Consider the following 17,046-nt stretch of genomic DNA (forward strand, 5'->3'; position numbering starts at 1 on the left):
TTATTCCTTTAGTTTTTGAGATTGTAATATAAAATTGCATTCCTTTGTTGCCCGCAAGCTATCCTACATACTCCCGCCTTGCTTTGAGTCAAATTCATGGCCTCGGTTTTTTTTTCATCTATTGTCATTCTACCCAAATGTGTGTGTATTCCAAATACATAAAGGTAACCTACTCAGTTTGCATCACCTTACTTGTATGTATGTGCAAATAGTCCAAAAAAAGCCAAACAGAAAACAAGAATAAAAACAAACAAGAGCACCTGTTTGGTGCAAGTGTGCACCTGGTGTTGCCAGGCCATCCCTTATTCTAAAAGATGAGTCCTGTAGACACCCACTTCTGCCCTTTAGTAAAATAAGTACAGTTAATAGCTCAACGTTTTGTTCAACATAGTTATTTGACAGCCAAAAATAACCGCACACTGCTCCTCCGGGTGTGTGAAGCAGTAGGAACAGAGACTGAAAAGGCAGGAACACTGGGAATTAGGAAATGCTACTGAGCTTGCTTTGTGCACGAGCCACGCAGGCCACGTGTGGAAGGAAGCCACGGGAGATGTGCGCCTTGGGTTTGACTTTAAGTAGCTCTAGTTTCCAAACCAAAATTTAGCCTAACACATTTGGGGCATGTAAACTTCTTCAAGGGATGAAACCCTCCCCACCCCACCCCCATGCCCTTATTCCCAAGTCTTTTCAGGCACAGTTGTGATTTCATTAAAATTTGTGATAGGATTCCATGCGCCCACGCTACATTTTGTTGAGACTTAATGGCTACTGATATATTTTCATCCTCTCTGTGAAGAGATCTTTAAGAACCCATACATCAAAGTTCAGCAAAAGAGAGCCTTGGGGACCACTTTCAGCCTGCCTCCTACCTTTGTAAATAAGATTTGCTGGAACATTCATTTACGTATTGCCTGTGGCTACTGTCATATTGCAGTGGCGGAGATGAGGAGGCATAGCAGAGAATAGACTCTAAGGCCTGTAGACACTAACTGTGCTTTTCCCCTACCATTTCAAAAGAGAACCTTGTCAATTTCTGATTGACAAATCAATTGCTTGAAAAAGCAATTCCTTAATTCTTGTTGTATGCTTTTCTTTAAGGGCCCTGGAATTTTCAGAATGGAGAAAAGTAATTATTATTATAATCATCATCACAATAATAGCAATAGCAGCGCATGTCTGTCCTCATTCCAGAATGGCATGCCCAGTGCTCTAAGTTAGTGTCTGGGCTTAGGGTTGGGAGTCATCAGCCCAATCCTGTCTCTGCTCCTGCCTGGTTAGATAAATTACTGACCCTTTCTGGGACTCAGCTTACTCATCTTTTAGGATCATGAAAGCATCTGCTTCAAAGACTGGGAGCAAGAATTAGCTATCTTTCCTCAGCACAGGGCCTGGTAACCATGAGATCTTCATGAGCTAACAATAGACTTCTACAATGTAGGGGGCATGGCACATCCAAATCACAGCTATCCGACTCCTTCCTATCCCTGGGCCTTTTCCCAGTATTCTGGCTCTGCAGTTATCCATGGAGGAGGGACTGAGGTGCCCTGGTTACTTGTACTTAGATACCTTGTGGACCTGAATTTACATGGGCAACAGAAAGACACACCTTGCAGCACCGAGGCCTGTCCTGTGAAATGTAGGACCCAGACAGGATATTCGGTGTCAGCCAAGCTCTTCTGCATCCCTGGGAACTGGACTCTTGAAACCCATTTAGTAGAGATCAGAATGTAAAACGACAGGGCACTGGCAACTTTGTCCCACGACTGTGACAGTCAAAAGGACACAGAAGGTATATATGGCTGTCATTGGCATTTTTTTTTAATTTGAAAGTACAATAAAGTTGCCTGCAATAGTTGTGTTGAGAGGTGATTTAATAAAGTATAGTGTTCCCAGTGACTAGTTTATGAAGGGCAGATCCTTGTCTCTCCCTGTCTCTGTCCCTGTCCCTGTCCCTCTTCTCCTTCTCACTCTCATTATTCTTCTCCATCTCCCTGTCTCTCTTCCTGTCCCTCTCTCTTCTCCTGTTCCTCCCCCTCCCTCTCCCTGTGCCCCCTCCCTCTCCCTCTCCCTACCTCTGCTGCCCGCCCCCAGCACCATCATTCCCTTCCCCCCTCTTCTAGTCCTTTTAAAGGTGACCACAGGCTTCAGTGAGAGGCTACCTCCCGAGTCTGAGACACCTAAGATGGGTCCCCACGGGTCCCCACAAACGTAGGATGTTGAGCTGGACTTTCGATGCCTCAATAAGCAGAACTGCTGATAGGCTGATCTCGGAAGGGGAGGTGCTGGTCTCTACACTACCGGCTGATGCAATGTACCCTGAGGTACATTATGGGCATTTGTGGCTGTTCTCGGAAGGTACAAGACACCTTAGGAGGTCCCACAATAGTAAAGTACAATGACAAATGGGCATACCACAAATTAAGTCAGGACACAGCACAGGCACAAAACTGAAACCTGTTAGGCAGTCACACTGTGACTAGGAGCCACCATGAGTCACCAGTTCTCCTCCTGTCCTGGAGGTCCCCAGTGATTTCACTTCACGGCACACTCAGAGCCAAATTGCATTACCTTTAAAAAAAAAAGTTCTTTTTTCTGAAAGCTATCATTTACTGCCATTTTTAACAGAAGAGACATCTAGTCTAAATGTGTAGCTCTTTCTCTGGGTCTCAGGCATCTCACTTACCAAGAAGAGAGAGGGCAGAGAGATGTGGCCTCCTTCATGAATCACGCTGAACTGCACGGCCACATGGGCACCCAAGCCCAGATGTCACACGCCAGCCCTTCAACAAAGAGAGATAGAGACCCAGTTAGTATATATTGAAAAATCACTGCGGTCTTTGCTTATGAATGCTAGGAAGTCCCATCAGTGCCCTGTTCGACCAGTACACGCATCCTTAACAATGCTGGAGAGAGCAACATTGGATCGCTCTGTGATCGCCATTATGAGAAACCTAGCATTATAGACGCTGCTGGGTTTATTTCTTTAAAAAGAAATATACTTTACAAATAACGCAGATGTTTTCTTCCAAGATCTAACTGATTTTGAATTATTTTCCTAGAGTGGGGGGTGTGTAAGTAAGTGTGGGCGCCCACAGAGGCTAGAGGCTGCAGATTCCCTGGACAGGAGTTACAGGCACTTGTGAGCTTCCTGATATGTGAGCTGTGGTCCAAACGCAAGAGCAGTACGCTCCTTTAACTGCTGAGCTGTTTCTCCAGGCTGAGAAAATAAAAATTTTAGCGATGTTCAACATGTGAAAAGAAAATCTCATGAAACATCCATAGAGGCCATTATTTCAAATTCCCTGGGATTACCTTTTAAAGTTTGAAAATAAAATGGTGCCCATTTCAATGGCCCCTCCACTGCACAACTTAGGCAAAAATACCCAGAATAAAGGGTCGTACAAAGGTCTTAAGAGTATGCACAGCATATACTACCCCTGAAATTGAGTTTGCACTGTCACGTGTCCCTATGTTTCCTACACAATTATAAAATTTAATAAAAAAATCCAGTGGCAACAAAATAAATTTACATTACTAAAAACCAAAAATGTATTGTATTTCCTCATAAATTTATGCTATTAAGGCAGGAAAACCAGTTGTAAAGTCAAACACATACACAAGAGAGTGAAGTGAGTGACTCCCTACTTGTTATCTGAGCAATAATTTGTCGGCCATCAGTGAAGGGCGTTTGTTGTGTCCAGTGATGAACACCAGCTCATGACATCCCTTTCTTATGCACCATGCCTCTTTCTTTCTCTTCTTCCCTCATTGGTTTCGGGCCACTGTACATGTGAAGCACACGGGTGTCCTCATTCCTCACCCACATAATAGAGAGCAGCTGTGGATGGTGATGAGAACATGAGAAGACGTTCCAGAACATTCCGGCAACTCTTCCACTCAATGAGCCCCCTGTGGCCCATGTCAGTGATGATCAAAAGCCAAGCAGCTTAAAGCCAACCTCCATAAAATAACCCAAAGTTTAACACAACTGCAGGAAATGGTAGATTACAAAAATGGAAACTGCTAAAATGCCTTTAGGGTGTCCTGGATTTCAGGGACACAGGGACAGTGATTCCATAAGGCTTCTTTCTTCTAGGAAAGCCCATTGGAGAATGCGGAGGATTCGAGAGAAGCTAAGGAGAGACTGGGAGCAGCACGCGGAAGTGCTGGCGGTGGAGACTTCCAAGCAGGCCAGGTGCAGCTCTGCCCTGCAACACTGCCAACTCTAAGGTCTCGGTAGGGTCTTCATGGCCTGTGACATCATCCTTTGGAAGGGATGAGGTACAGATGCAACTCTTTGAGGCCAAAATGAGGGTCAAGGAGCTTTCCCAAAGGTAAAGATGAATGCTCAGCCAAGGAAAATACTGTAAAACACTCAAATTCGTCCTTCCTTTTCTTTTCTTTTTTCTCATCACCAATAATATCTCCTATGGGTGTGGCAACAAAATGTTGGTACGGAGGTTATATTAAACAGCACATATGAATATATGAGTTGATTGTCTGGAAACCTACAATATTCTTTATAACAATTGCTAATACAATTCTCTCACATTTGCTTATTTAGATCATAGTCCGGGTATGAGTAATAGAATTGGGTAGATTCATGGGTACCCATTATAGCTCTGGCTGTCTACTAAGGCCAACACATAAGATTTAAGTTAAAAATGGAGAATGGGTCTCCAGTCCAGAGGTCAGAGATAAGTTGATGTAGAACTTCTGCTGGACATATATGGAACAAAGCCTTTTCTTAATTGACAAAGAAGATGAGGCCAAAAAGAACACTTCAAGAATTGAAGACTGGTGGTAGAAACAGATTGCAGCAGAGCCTTTCTGCTCAGTTCAAACAGGGACAGTAACAGCCAGGACAATCAGACAGCCCCAGAACAACTCTTTTTACTGTAAAGTTAGCCTCGATGTTCAGCTGTGATGGACAGACCTCCTGTGGCTGAGGAAAGCACAGCCTCCTTTAGAACCTGATGTATGAATACAGACCATGCCAGCAACAATGTGTGCATTTATCCCAAGAGTGAGGTGGATAGCCACTAGCCATGCACCAGATAGTTCAGCAATTAACCAAGCAGGCGTTGAGCCACTTGGGGGACAGTTCAAAGGCACAAAACATAGGGGAGGGTGCATGGGCTCAGGAGCAGCGTCTGCGGTAGCATGCTATGCTCTTAGCCGGAGCCAAGTTACAGGACCATTCCTACAGACGGAGAAGCCTAGCTGGTGCACAGAATTTGGTTACAGTGAAGACAAAAACCAGCAGAGAAACAAGTAACAGACCACTCAAAGGTATTCTAGAAAACTGAAGGGAGTCAAAGGGAACAAGGTTATACTAACCCAGAAGCATGGCCAACAGATTTAGTGACATCATGCACACATGATTTAGTAACATCAGTTTCCACACTTGCCTTGTGGCGCACTGACGTCACTCTTTCCTCTTTGTACTTGGTATCAACCTTTATACGAGCAACCCCTGAAGTGTACAGAACATGGGGAAAATATCTATCTCTAGGAATGTAAGTGCAGAATCATCACTAGAACTCTTCTTGATACACAGATAATTCTTCCCAGAAGTTTCATCCCATGGGTTCTAAAAATGTCTCCAGATGGGGAAGACAGCATAAAATGTGAGCGTCAATCACAGCTCGCTAAGTGCCCATCGGTGTCTGGCTTTATTCTCTCAGATCACTCCACCCAGCAGGAGGTAGTACGGACTTCTTGACTCTTGTGGAGACTTGCTAAGCAGCAGACTTGATAAACCCCAAAATAAATTCATATTGTAGGCCCAGGTCAACTTAACATTCCCCAAATAATAAAGTCAGACTGGAAATTAAATGAATATAAACAGACTTTCTAGCTACTGTTACAGTATTTAAAGGAGACTTTACCAGATAAAGGTTTGAGAAAACTATTAACAGTCAGTGTGATGTCTTTGCATCAACATGTAGATCCCATTCACCAGCTGTATACAGCACATCCTGATGATAATGCACAGGAAGGAGCCAGAACACAAATTAGGCAGGAGCTGTGCTCTCAGGAAATCACAAAAAGACGCCATGTTATGTTTCTGCTACATAATTCGATAAATACCATGAAACTGTGAGAGGAGCAGGGAGAAGTATTACATGCAGACAAAATAGTTAAGAAAATTTCCCCAGGGAAATGCCAGGTGACTTGTGCTCTGATGGATGAGTGGGAAGAGAGTAGACTATGAAAGGAGGCGATGAGGTACGTCCAACGGATGACAAATTACAAGTGGAGCAAGTAGCACAACCATCGGCAGTGCCTGAGGGTCATCGGCAGTAAATGAAGAATCACGTTGGCCAATACACACTGAGTTGGAACGTGAGTGCCTGGTGCCATCATTTGTGCTTGGTGTACTGAGGGGATGCCTGCACAGGGAGAACTCTATAAGAATACACAAGAAATAGATATGGCTAAAAGAAAACAGTTCTGATAAGAAGGAAATAGGGGCTTCAGAGAACTAGGGCCCATAAGCAAAAACATGGGCTTTTCATCATGTATCAGGGGAAGTAAGAAAAGCTAAAAACAAATCTCCCGTAAGAGGCTAAAGGAGCAAGGAGGGATGACCTCCTCCCAGATGTGGAGGCAGCAGAGCAGTGCCAGAGAGGGGAGTGTGTCCACCATCACAGAAAGCTACTGCCCACATGGCCGATGGGACAAAGACAGAAAGGAGCCCACTAGACTCCAACAGATGTGCAAAGGAAATGACAAAAGACTATAGGGAATCCAACTGCAGAAAAAGATGAGACTTGATCCAAAGGAAAGAAGAGGTACCAGGGTTTAGTGGAATATTAGGATAAGAGGGGTGGGTATAAAAGCTTAACCACGGCAGTTGTGTTAGTTAGGTTTTACTGCTGTGAGCAGTTGCTATGACCAAGGCAACTCTTATAAGGACATTTAATTGGGTCTGGCTTACAGGTTCAGAGGTTCAGTCCATTATCATCAAGGTGGGAACATGGCAGCATCCAGGCAGGCATGGTGCAGGAGAAGATGAGGGTTCTACATCTTCATCTGAAGGCTGCTAGCATAATACTTCCTTCCAGGTAGCTAGGATGAGGATCTTAAAGCCCACACCCACAGTGACACACCTACTCCAACAGGGCCATACCTTCTAATAGTGGCATTTTCTAGGCCAAGCATATATAAACTATCACAGCGGTTCTGCTGAGGACCGGACAGCAGAGATAAGCCAGGCCAGACATTTCATTGTTAGAAGATATGAAGAAATTGATAACTCTGCAAATTGCAAAGGGAAGTTCTATCCCAAATCAGCTCCTGACAAGTATCCTTTAATGTTCTGCCTGATAGTGCTGCCTTTGAATTTATTTATTTATTTATTTATTTATTTATTTATTTATTTATTTATTGCATGCATGGTAGATAGTCTATGCTAACAATGGGATCTGTAGTGTGGGCTTTGTGGCACACTTATGTCTCTGATTTCAATCTGGGAGGAAGACTAGGATAAACCACATGGGCTCTCAGCTCCACCCACCTGATCTGTTCCCAATTTTTTAAAAAAAAAGGGTTTGTTTCCTTGAGGGACAATTTTGTACTAGAACTAAACACTGTCCACTTGACCCCACTGGGGGTGGGCAGAAGGCAACCCCATCTTTCCCAGGTCCCATCCTACTACACAGTTTCCACTGCTGGTCCTTCCCTGTTTCCTAAGACGAAAATCAACCAGAGCCATGTGCCTAACAGCTTTTCTAGGTTCCATGATTCTTTCTAGAAAAGTATTCAGTGATCCTCAAGTTAGATTGAGAACCCCTGTCTGAAAGAATAAAAGGAAAAGTTCAAATTCAAAGATCTTAAATGTTTTTTAAATTTAAAAACAAAAAGGCTAGATTTTCACGGCTACATGGAAATTTAAAATGCACAGGAGAAATCTCAGAGACAGTCAGAGTCTAGAATGAGAAGGTTTGAAGAAAGAGGCGCCTATTAAGAAGACTGGCCACAAGCTTCACTGCAGACATGGTTAAGAGTTCCCTCATGGCCAGCTGTGAGGTTTGGAACCAGAAAGGCAACCTGTAAAGCTCACAAATCGAAACTAGCATTGAGTTATTTTACACATTCACAAACAAAATATATTTCACCTTCCTAGATAAACTTTAACTACCTGCACTAAATTTTTAAACATTCTTAAAATAGGAGTATCAACTATGGTCCATTTATTTTGTAAAACATGAACTACATCTGAGGGGGTGAACTCAGGGTACATTGTATCAGAAGTGAATGCCCTTGAATATCACAGTAAGATGAACAATGAGGATGTGACTGGTCTGTCCAGGAATTGGAGCGTGATGTGAATGAAGGACAAGGGTCCCCCAGTGTGTGAGCTACGGGCCATGGCTTGGTGATCATGAAACAAAGGGGGGGGGGGCAGATGAACAGAGTCCTAGTGAGATGCTGAGAATCAAGGAGGAAATGGCTTTGGGAAGGCGGTGCCAAGCAGGTACGGGTGGCCTGGAATTCGCCATGAAGCCACTATGACACAGGTCCAAGATGGAAAAGGTTCTGAGCATGGGCAGACAGCTCACGGGGGATGGAGTGACAGATGGAATGGTGGCCCAGGCACCTCCCACTGCTTTGTTCCCACTCTTTGACTTCACTCTGTGAGGTCTTCTCTAAAGAAAGGCATATCCTACCAGACAGCAATGGGGGTGGGGGACCCGTCACTGGTGCTGAAGGAAAGAGGGCATCATCATTAGGACGCCATCAGTCATCCTAGTACGAAGTGTGAAAGGGGAACACAGTAAAAGCCAACAAGAGAAAGCTCTCAGAGGGGAGAGTGGACGGTGGGGAAGGGAGAGAGATAAGGGGGGAGAAGCGCAGGTACAGAAGCAGCCCTGGCACGTGCAGCCCTTTCTTCTAAAACACCGAGTACTTTCTCAGAGTCAATGCATTCCCAATGGCTTACTTTCTAAAATAAATTTGAAGTTTAGAAAACGCTGGGAGTGAGAACAAGGAGAGTGGACTGGAAGCTGCAGCGAAGCAAACTGGCTGTAATCTATTGCCTCAGTAACAGGAGCAGGTAGAACTGGCATGAGTCTCCACTACTGTACAGTTTCTAACCAAAGTCCTCACAGTGCGTATTAGATCCCATTAGATCAGCCTCCAGCAGCAGGAATGGGGCATGCAGAGGCAAGGGGAGACAAGGGGACTGGGGGTGAGCAGAAGAGGGGTGAGGACTGCCTCTCAGGACCTTGGGCTATTGTTTCATTGGCAGAACCTCTTTCCCCAGCTATCTTGGCCAACCCAACAAGCCTTCTCAAATACCGCAGTACTCAAAAGAAGCATCGGTACACACAGGGCAGACTGTAAGAGGCCACAGATCCTATATAACAAAGACAAAATGTAATACATATGCATTTGAAATAAAGACGTGAGAATGGTAATAAGAAACCATGAAATGTAGAACAGAAAACTCATGTTTCGCCTCTGCCCGGTGGCTCACATGGGCCAGCCATATTTTTTCTGCATCCACTTCAAGATAAGATGAAACCAAGAACTGCATGCATAGAGCTACAGGAGAGGTCAATGACTTCAAGGAACTCCTCATCTGGAAGCCAGCCTTGCCAAGTTACAACATTCTCCCAAGTACCCAAATGGACTGGCTGGCTGGTGCTGTGTGTCAACTTGACACAGGCTGGAGTTATCACAGAGAAAGGAGCTTCAGTTGAGGAAATGCCTCCATGAGATCCAACTGTAAGGCGTTTTCTCAATTAGTGATCAAGGGGGGAGGGCCCATTGTGGGTGGTGCCATCCCTGGGCTGGTGGTCTGGGGTTCTATAAGAGAGCAAGCTGAGCAATCCAGGGGAAGCAAGCCAGTAAGAAACATCCCTCCATGGCCTCTGCATCAGCTCCTGCTTCCTGACCTGCTTAAGTTCCAGTCCTGACTTCCTTTGGTGATGAACAACAATGTGGAAGTGTAAGCTCAATAAACCCTTTCCTCCCCAACTTGCTTCTTGGTCATGATGTGTGTGCAGGAATAGAAATCACTATCAAATCTTGAGATATCTTGGGACGGGCTCAGGGAGCAGGCCAGTGCCCAAAGTAACTGAAGCCTCATGGACACAGCCCCTTTCCATGTGTGCGCCTGAGACCCACGCCAAGGTCATATAATAATGCAAAAATCAGGCTCTGAGGCCCTCCGAGAACAATTCAAGTTTGCTTGTCAGAACAGTGCACACTTCTAAAAGTTCCATCTAGACGGTGAGGGGCACAGGAGACAAATGTGTCTCCTTCCTCTTAAGAGTCGTCATTCTCAGGTCCAGCCTCAGATGCCGCCCTCCATTACAGAAGAGCCACGGCAGCTCACAGAGGCTTATAAACAATAAACACAGGGCAAGAATCTGCAGAAAAGGGAAGACAGAAACAATTTCTGTCCTGAGAGCACTGGTCAATCCTGAAAACATTTGGGAAGAAAGAAATCCAATTGTTTTCCACTTAGTGTTCGTGAAGATTACCCTTCAGCGGGCGCTTGGAGCTGGTAGTAACTGCTGACCCTGGAACCCATGCATTGCCTCAATGGCAGGAATAAAGCTAGAGAAAAGCACTTGCTATTGAATGCCTCCCAGTGGGGCAATGCGCTGAGCCTTGTTCTTGGCGGCAAAGAGCCCTGGGAATAGTCGGGGAAACGCGAGGGCCACAAACCACTACTGAAGCAAACGAGTTCCCAAAGATCAAGGAACTGTTCAAAATAACAAAATTTTCAAAATTGACTTTCCCAGGACATGACGTTGCATAAGAGCGCATACATCCTTATTGAGGTTACCAGTAGCCAAATTTTCAAAGAGCGAGCTTGCTTTCCCTGCAGGCAATTTTGAAGTGTTTGCACAAAGCAGTTAATTTGCATGGGCAATTGGACTTTCAGCTTTTATTTTGACAGCTAAATTGATTCATCCTTCTAGGCTAGCATGTCAACACTGGGAAAGAAAGGGAGGCAGAGGTCCGTTCACACCGTGCCCTCTTGAGTGCACACACTCAGAACAACTCATCCAACCTGTGAGAGGCAGCTTGAAGCGACAAGGGATTTTAACATCAAGATCCAGCTCTACAGGGCTGAGGTTAGAGGTCACTGGCCCAGCATTTACCATATGCACAAGGCCATGGGCTGTACCCCGTTCGCACACACATACACACTCCGTACACACATACACACACATACACACACTGAAAAACAAAACAGAAGTCTGCTGAGCAGAAAGAGCCCAGGCTGACCCCAATAGCAGTCCTCTATAGAAGCATAATTTGCAAAGTCAGGCATAAGGCAGACAGGCATCTGCTGCAGAGGGTTGGGGGGGGGGTCTGAAAGGAAATGGAAGCTTATTTAGCCTTGGGAAGTTGGCTAGCTGTGAGATTTCCAGTGAATTCTGAATGAAATGACAAGTGTTAAGTCGTTCAGTAAAACATTTTGCTACAAAAATAACAAGTAGGATGTTTGTAACAAGTTTCTTGCTACAAACTCAGCATAGAGAATTGAAAGGATGCTTCTCTTTAACTCAATGCGCAGAAAGACAGTCCAAACCCACAAGACTAGCCCTAGGCCGCCATGTGTGCACACAGCTCGGATTCATCAGTACCTTTGTTTGTCTCGTGGGTGTGGGCCAAATGTCCCTGCCTTATGTAGATAAGGTAATCTGAGCTCCCAAGTTATTTTGCCTGGAAGACTCAATGATATGATGTTTCTGCATATCCAGGAATATAATGAGAAGTCTTTCCAGACTATTCATCTCTCCAAAGACATAAAAATAAAACCTTCGTCTCACTTTAGAACTGTTGTGTGCTTTCAAGTTGCTCAGGAATAAGAGCTATGCCACCCAAACATTTGTTCACATTTCATTGAGATCGTAACACTACATGGGTGGGTGTCTTGCCTCAAAGATTCCAGCCTGTGCATTTGTCATTTCTCAATATAAATTACTGAGAGAAACAAGAAGCAGGCTACTTTGCCATAGACCAGCTGGATCTTGTCTTGCCATATTTTGAGTTTATTCTTGTGGGGGAACAAAAAAAAAAGAGAAAACTTTTTTTTTAAGTTGGCTCTCAGTTATGCCATCCCTTTTGGCACAAAATGTATGTACTGAAGCTTCCTTTCTATCAGAAACACCAGGCAGATTCACTAGTTCCCAAAGCACCCGTGCCAACCAAACTGTCTTTGGTTCCTCGTGATACCACCTGCCCAGGTCAAAGACCCATCCATCATAGAGCTTCTGAACAGTGGGTGATCCACTACCTGCAAGCAAAAGGTGCTGGTCCACATTCAAACAGTCTGAGGAAGGGATTCTCTTCTTTCTCATGTCTTTCTTAGTTTCATCCCAAGTATGATCATTACAAGATACTGCATAGAGGACTCACAGAGCGAGAAGTATCAAGTGGTGCAGAATTCTCCTGCCTGGCTGTACATCCAAAGGGAAGAAGATCAGTATGGGGGGGGGGGAGCCCTCCAAACCCTCACATTGAGTGAAGCAGCTTTCATAATCACAAGAAATACAATTCATCCAAGCCTCCACTGATGACTGAATGAGAAACATACATCCCTACAACACTTGCTATTCAGTCTTCAAAAAGGATGAAACTCTAGCATGTGAGTCATCAAAGACATTACACAAAATAAATACACTAGCCCCAGAGACAAATCTCATGCATTACTCCAAGCATAAGTTTAAAAGAAGGTTAACTGCACAAAAGTGTGAGGTAGAATGGTAGTTACCAAACCCTGAAAGGGAGGAGACAGAAAAGGTGGTTCCTGGGGAAGAGGCAGCAGCATATACTTGGGAGAATGAAGTTCTGGAAGTGTAGGTGACAATAACTAACAGTCATTGACAAAATGGTTCAAGTAGGCTGGAAATAAAAAGAAAACAGATATTCCAATAAGCTAATGACACCATTAGATCGAAACCCACTGACTATATAGTAAAAAGACCATACTACGTCCCATAAACACAAACACTTATTAGACATCAGTAACAAAGAGAACAATTGGAGTTTGGTTTAAACAGACACCTCTCACCTTTCCCTTTATCCAATGTTGCACTGCAGCTTAAAATAGAAACAGAACGATAAAAAGTAGAAACAGACTCACAAATCCATCCCAGGAAATTTCTTAGTTTAATAATTATTGCAGGAGCCACAGTTCATCTTGAGCAGTACCAGCAAACCTATGTCTGTTCCAGTAAATGAAATGGAAGCAAGGCAGCCCAGCTGGCGGCCCAGAGGGCCATAAAAATCAGAAGGGTGGTTCAGTGGTTTTCACTGAAAGTGCTCAGGCACACTCCCGTTACATGCGCCGTACTCCATGAGTCTGCACTAGTGCTCCCCAGCTGAGCAACTGGATAAGGAAGAGGTGTCCCATCCTGAGACGTCCATCTCCATGGGGATGGACAGCAGGAGCTGACTATTGGTATTGTCACGGAGATCCAGGGGACAGTGACCGAACTCCTTCCATCCCACAGAGGTGGAAGCGACGCCCACTGGGTCGTCGTGCTGCAGAGGTTCAAATGTCTTTGCTCAACCTGGGACCAGGCTGCCTGTCCACAGCTCACCTCCCAACATTGGCTTACTATAATTTTCTTTTTTCTATGAACTCTGCACTCCCTGGGAAGGTCGAAGCCCTCCATGGTACCCAGGAAGTTCATGCGCTGACTGAATTCCAGAACTCACCTTTCCTGCCCTTTCAGTTAATATCACACTAAAGTGACTTCATCACGAACGAAGTTCGCCCTTGTTCCTGGCTCCCTCACAGCCACAGGCCCCTGGTATCTCGGTGGGAGGCAGTTTTCTCTCCTCAGCAACTGGTGCCTCCAGCAGCTATTATGTTCCTCTTGCCCCTGGATCCCATGACCCACAGTGAAGCACTGAACAGGGGAATCTATTCATAGTTGCCTTTGGATTGTGACACCAGGTTAAGTAAACAGGAGTGTTCAGTGCAGACAGCATGATGACAACTAATGCTCCTTCACCTCTCAGGGTAGAAGTGGATATTCACAGCACAGCTAGCCCTACAGTGAGCCTCTAAAGGGCTCCTTCCGGTTTGCCGCCATTTTAATCATCCTGATCTCTAATCTTCCAATGTTAGTCAGAATCACACAGAAAGGCAGACAAATCCGGTGGGATCTAAAGAGTGTCCCCTCCTCGTGCAGGTCTTCTAGATCACACTGTTCAGGAAGGTGTCCAGGCAAATGTTTCTAGACACAGGTTGTGCATCAATGACTTTGTTACAGATGATGAGAGGAAGGTCACAATTCCAACATTAGAGACTCCTGTCTAAGCTTAATCCTACCATGACTGGAAGGAAAATTTTTCTATTGCTCCATCCAAGTGTTTATAGTCTCTAAAGATCCTTTCTTGGTGCTATTTATTAGAAGCCATTTGCTTTTGTCATAGCTGAGATGTGTCCTGTCCACTCAAGAATGAAATTCCAAATCCCTGGAGACATTCTAGGGCAAACAAACTGCTCTCTTACCTCTGTTCATCCACAAGCCTGACAGATACAGGCATGGCCCCTTCCCCTCCTCCATACCCTTCATAGTCTGAGGGTCTCAGTGACCAGAGGCCTTCTGAGGGCTGTCCCATGATGATGTACAAAGGAAGAAGAAAAGCAACTTTACGGCTCTAGCATCTAGTAGAAAAACATGCTTCTACTACAATAGAAACATTAGCTTGGAAAGGCTATCTTGCATGACTTCTACAATTCCCTCAGCAAAGCCATATGTATAGATATCAATGTAACTGATAAATGAAAATTATTCCAGTTAATGATACTCAGAGTTACAAGACCAAAATCCATATTGGTCATGGATGACAAGATAGTATCTAGTTTGTCATCCTTCTTATTTGTATTTGCAACCCTGAGGACTGAATGCATTCCTTGTGCTTACTAAGGAAGCACCTCACTACTTAGCTTCAACCCCTGCTCCAAACTTCCAACTTTGCTTCTGGAGCTCCAATTCTCTGACATCATGGACTTCAAGGTCCTTGAACACCAGTGTTCTGAACCCGTCTGACCCTTGCTATCTGCATATCCCTCCAATGCTATCCTCAACCTCCAGGCTTTCTTCCTACCTAGCTACACATAAAAGACTCATCTTTACTGCTTCTGGTCCTTTTGGATAAGATCAACTATAAAAGCCTGGAGTCACTGTCCGGCTTCAATTTTATATGCGGCGTTAGAAGAAATGCATGTGTTCTTCCTAAGAATAAACAGATATGAGCCATTAACTAAAAAGTTCTTGCAAATCTTTTAAGTACTTCGAGTTCTATTCCAAATGCATCTCTTAACCTTGACTTTATTACGTGTTTGATTTGGTTCATTCACAGTTAACAATTCTCATCAACTACTTTTTAGATGTAAAGACTCAAGAAGAGTACTCCAAAAGGAAGAAACCTAAGCCCAGCCCGCAGAGGTGTAAAGAAAGGCTCGCATAACTCTCTGGAAGAGGAGGAGACAAGAGCAGGAAATGAAGCCAGGCTGCAGCATCCACAGAATTGCCTTTGTTCTGGGACTGCTTCCTGGAGCCATACAAACTCGAGTGTTAAACGACACGGCTCACGCCACATTATGCTTCTCATCCATCTCTTCTCTTGGACCAGCAGACATCCAGCAACTCAGCAGACTGCTAATATAAAATCCACCCATCTCTCCTCACACATCCCGTAAGAGAAACGAGAGAATCACAGACCACTGTAGCAGTCAGTGAAAACACTGGGGAAATTAAATAATAATAAAAAGAAACCCATATTCAAACAGAAAGCTTAGAGCACTGAGGAAGAAGGTAGGAGGGGGGAAATGTTTGCCCTGTGGGCTGTTTAGTCCTTGATGTGCATCTGATTGCCCTGCAGAGGAGGGACATTGCTGTCATTACTGTCTGACAATTACCTAACCTGCAACCTATTTTTAAGTGCTGCAGAAGAGAAACAAACAGGCCTGAAAAGTAGTATGGAATTTTGGTGACAACTGCACAGTTCAAGGACTTCTAAGGTAAACGCTAGGCCATAGGCAATGATACGGTGTTTGGTCAGCTGCTGATAGGCCAGTACCCACTCCTCCAGATCTGCCCTCTACTATTTTCATATTCTGGAGTACATAGAGCCCTTCAACAGCAGCTGAGAGAAAAACAGAACACAGCAATTTCGAAATGAACGAGTAGTTTCCTGAGTCCCCTCTGATCTGAATGTCAGACAATGCCAGCTGCCCCAGTGCTTTCCCTTGCTTGGCCAAGGGTGACAGACATGTCACTTTCAGAGCAGATAGGTAGGACGGTCTGAACAGCAAATATCAGCCGTGGCTCTAACCAGTGGCAGAAAAACAGAATAATCTTTGGGAAATACGATTAATGGTAGGTTACACCACACACCTGACCCGCTTGGTATCATGAGACAAACACTGACTATAAATGGGCTTATGTCACCACCTCCGGTGTCTGTCCATCAGCTTTCCGTCGTGGGCCCCTGCTATAGCGTGTGATGGTTTGCATGTCTCCGAAAGCAAAAATAACCTTTGAAAGTAAGCAAGGATGGAGGAGCTTTGATCCTCCAAGGGCGACACTCTGGAGACTGTTAGTGTTCAGAAGATGTCTTCAATATGGTTGAACTCATCACGAGTCTCTTTCTGTCCAGCTCCGATATGGTTCAGCAGAAGCACGGTTGTCAAGGAGAGTTCACTGCCTGTGGCTGGATGCTCCGCAGGCATTCCAAAGCTGCCCTGCTGACCACCAAAGTCAGGAGCTTTTGGAGAGTGGCTACTGAGTCACAGTCCTCTTTCCATAGCACTTGACAATGCGCCCTCTCCAAGCAAAGCGCCTTATCTCAGATCCCCACTCTGACTCTGCCTCGATTGCTCTTCACAGGACGTAGAGACTGGCATTGTATTTTGTAATTAAAACTCAGGACTACTTGAGATCAAAGCCATGCTGGGCTCTCTTTAAAAGAGAAGTTTAGAGTACAGTATCGTGATGGTACGGAAATGGCCTCCATTAGATCCATAGGGAGTGGCTCTATTAGGAGGTGTGGCCTTAT

The 17,046-nt window shown here is 44.8% G+C and overlaps 1 protein-coding gene across 1 annotated transcript in view; it reads right to left on the reverse strand.

The window, feature by feature from the left end:
- The window catches only part of Sema5a (semaphorin 5A), a 453,217-nt gene that overhangs the window by 336,462 nt on the left and 99,709 nt on the right, over window positions 1–17,046 (reverse strand). Inside the window, exon 2 of the mRNA XM_052159481.1 lies at window positions 2,684–2,780. The gene's annotated coding sequence lies outside the window, so the exon portion shown is untranslated. The remainder of the gene's footprint in view (window positions 1–2,683; window positions 2,781–17,046) is intronic.

Source organism: Apodemus sylvaticus, chromosome 16 (genome assembly GCF_947179515.1).
Source record: "Apodemus sylvaticus chromosome 16, mApoSyl1.1, whole genome shotgun sequence".
NCBI classification, from domain to species: domain Eukaryota; kingdom Metazoa; phylum Chordata; class Mammalia; order Rodentia; family Muridae; genus Apodemus; species Apodemus sylvaticus.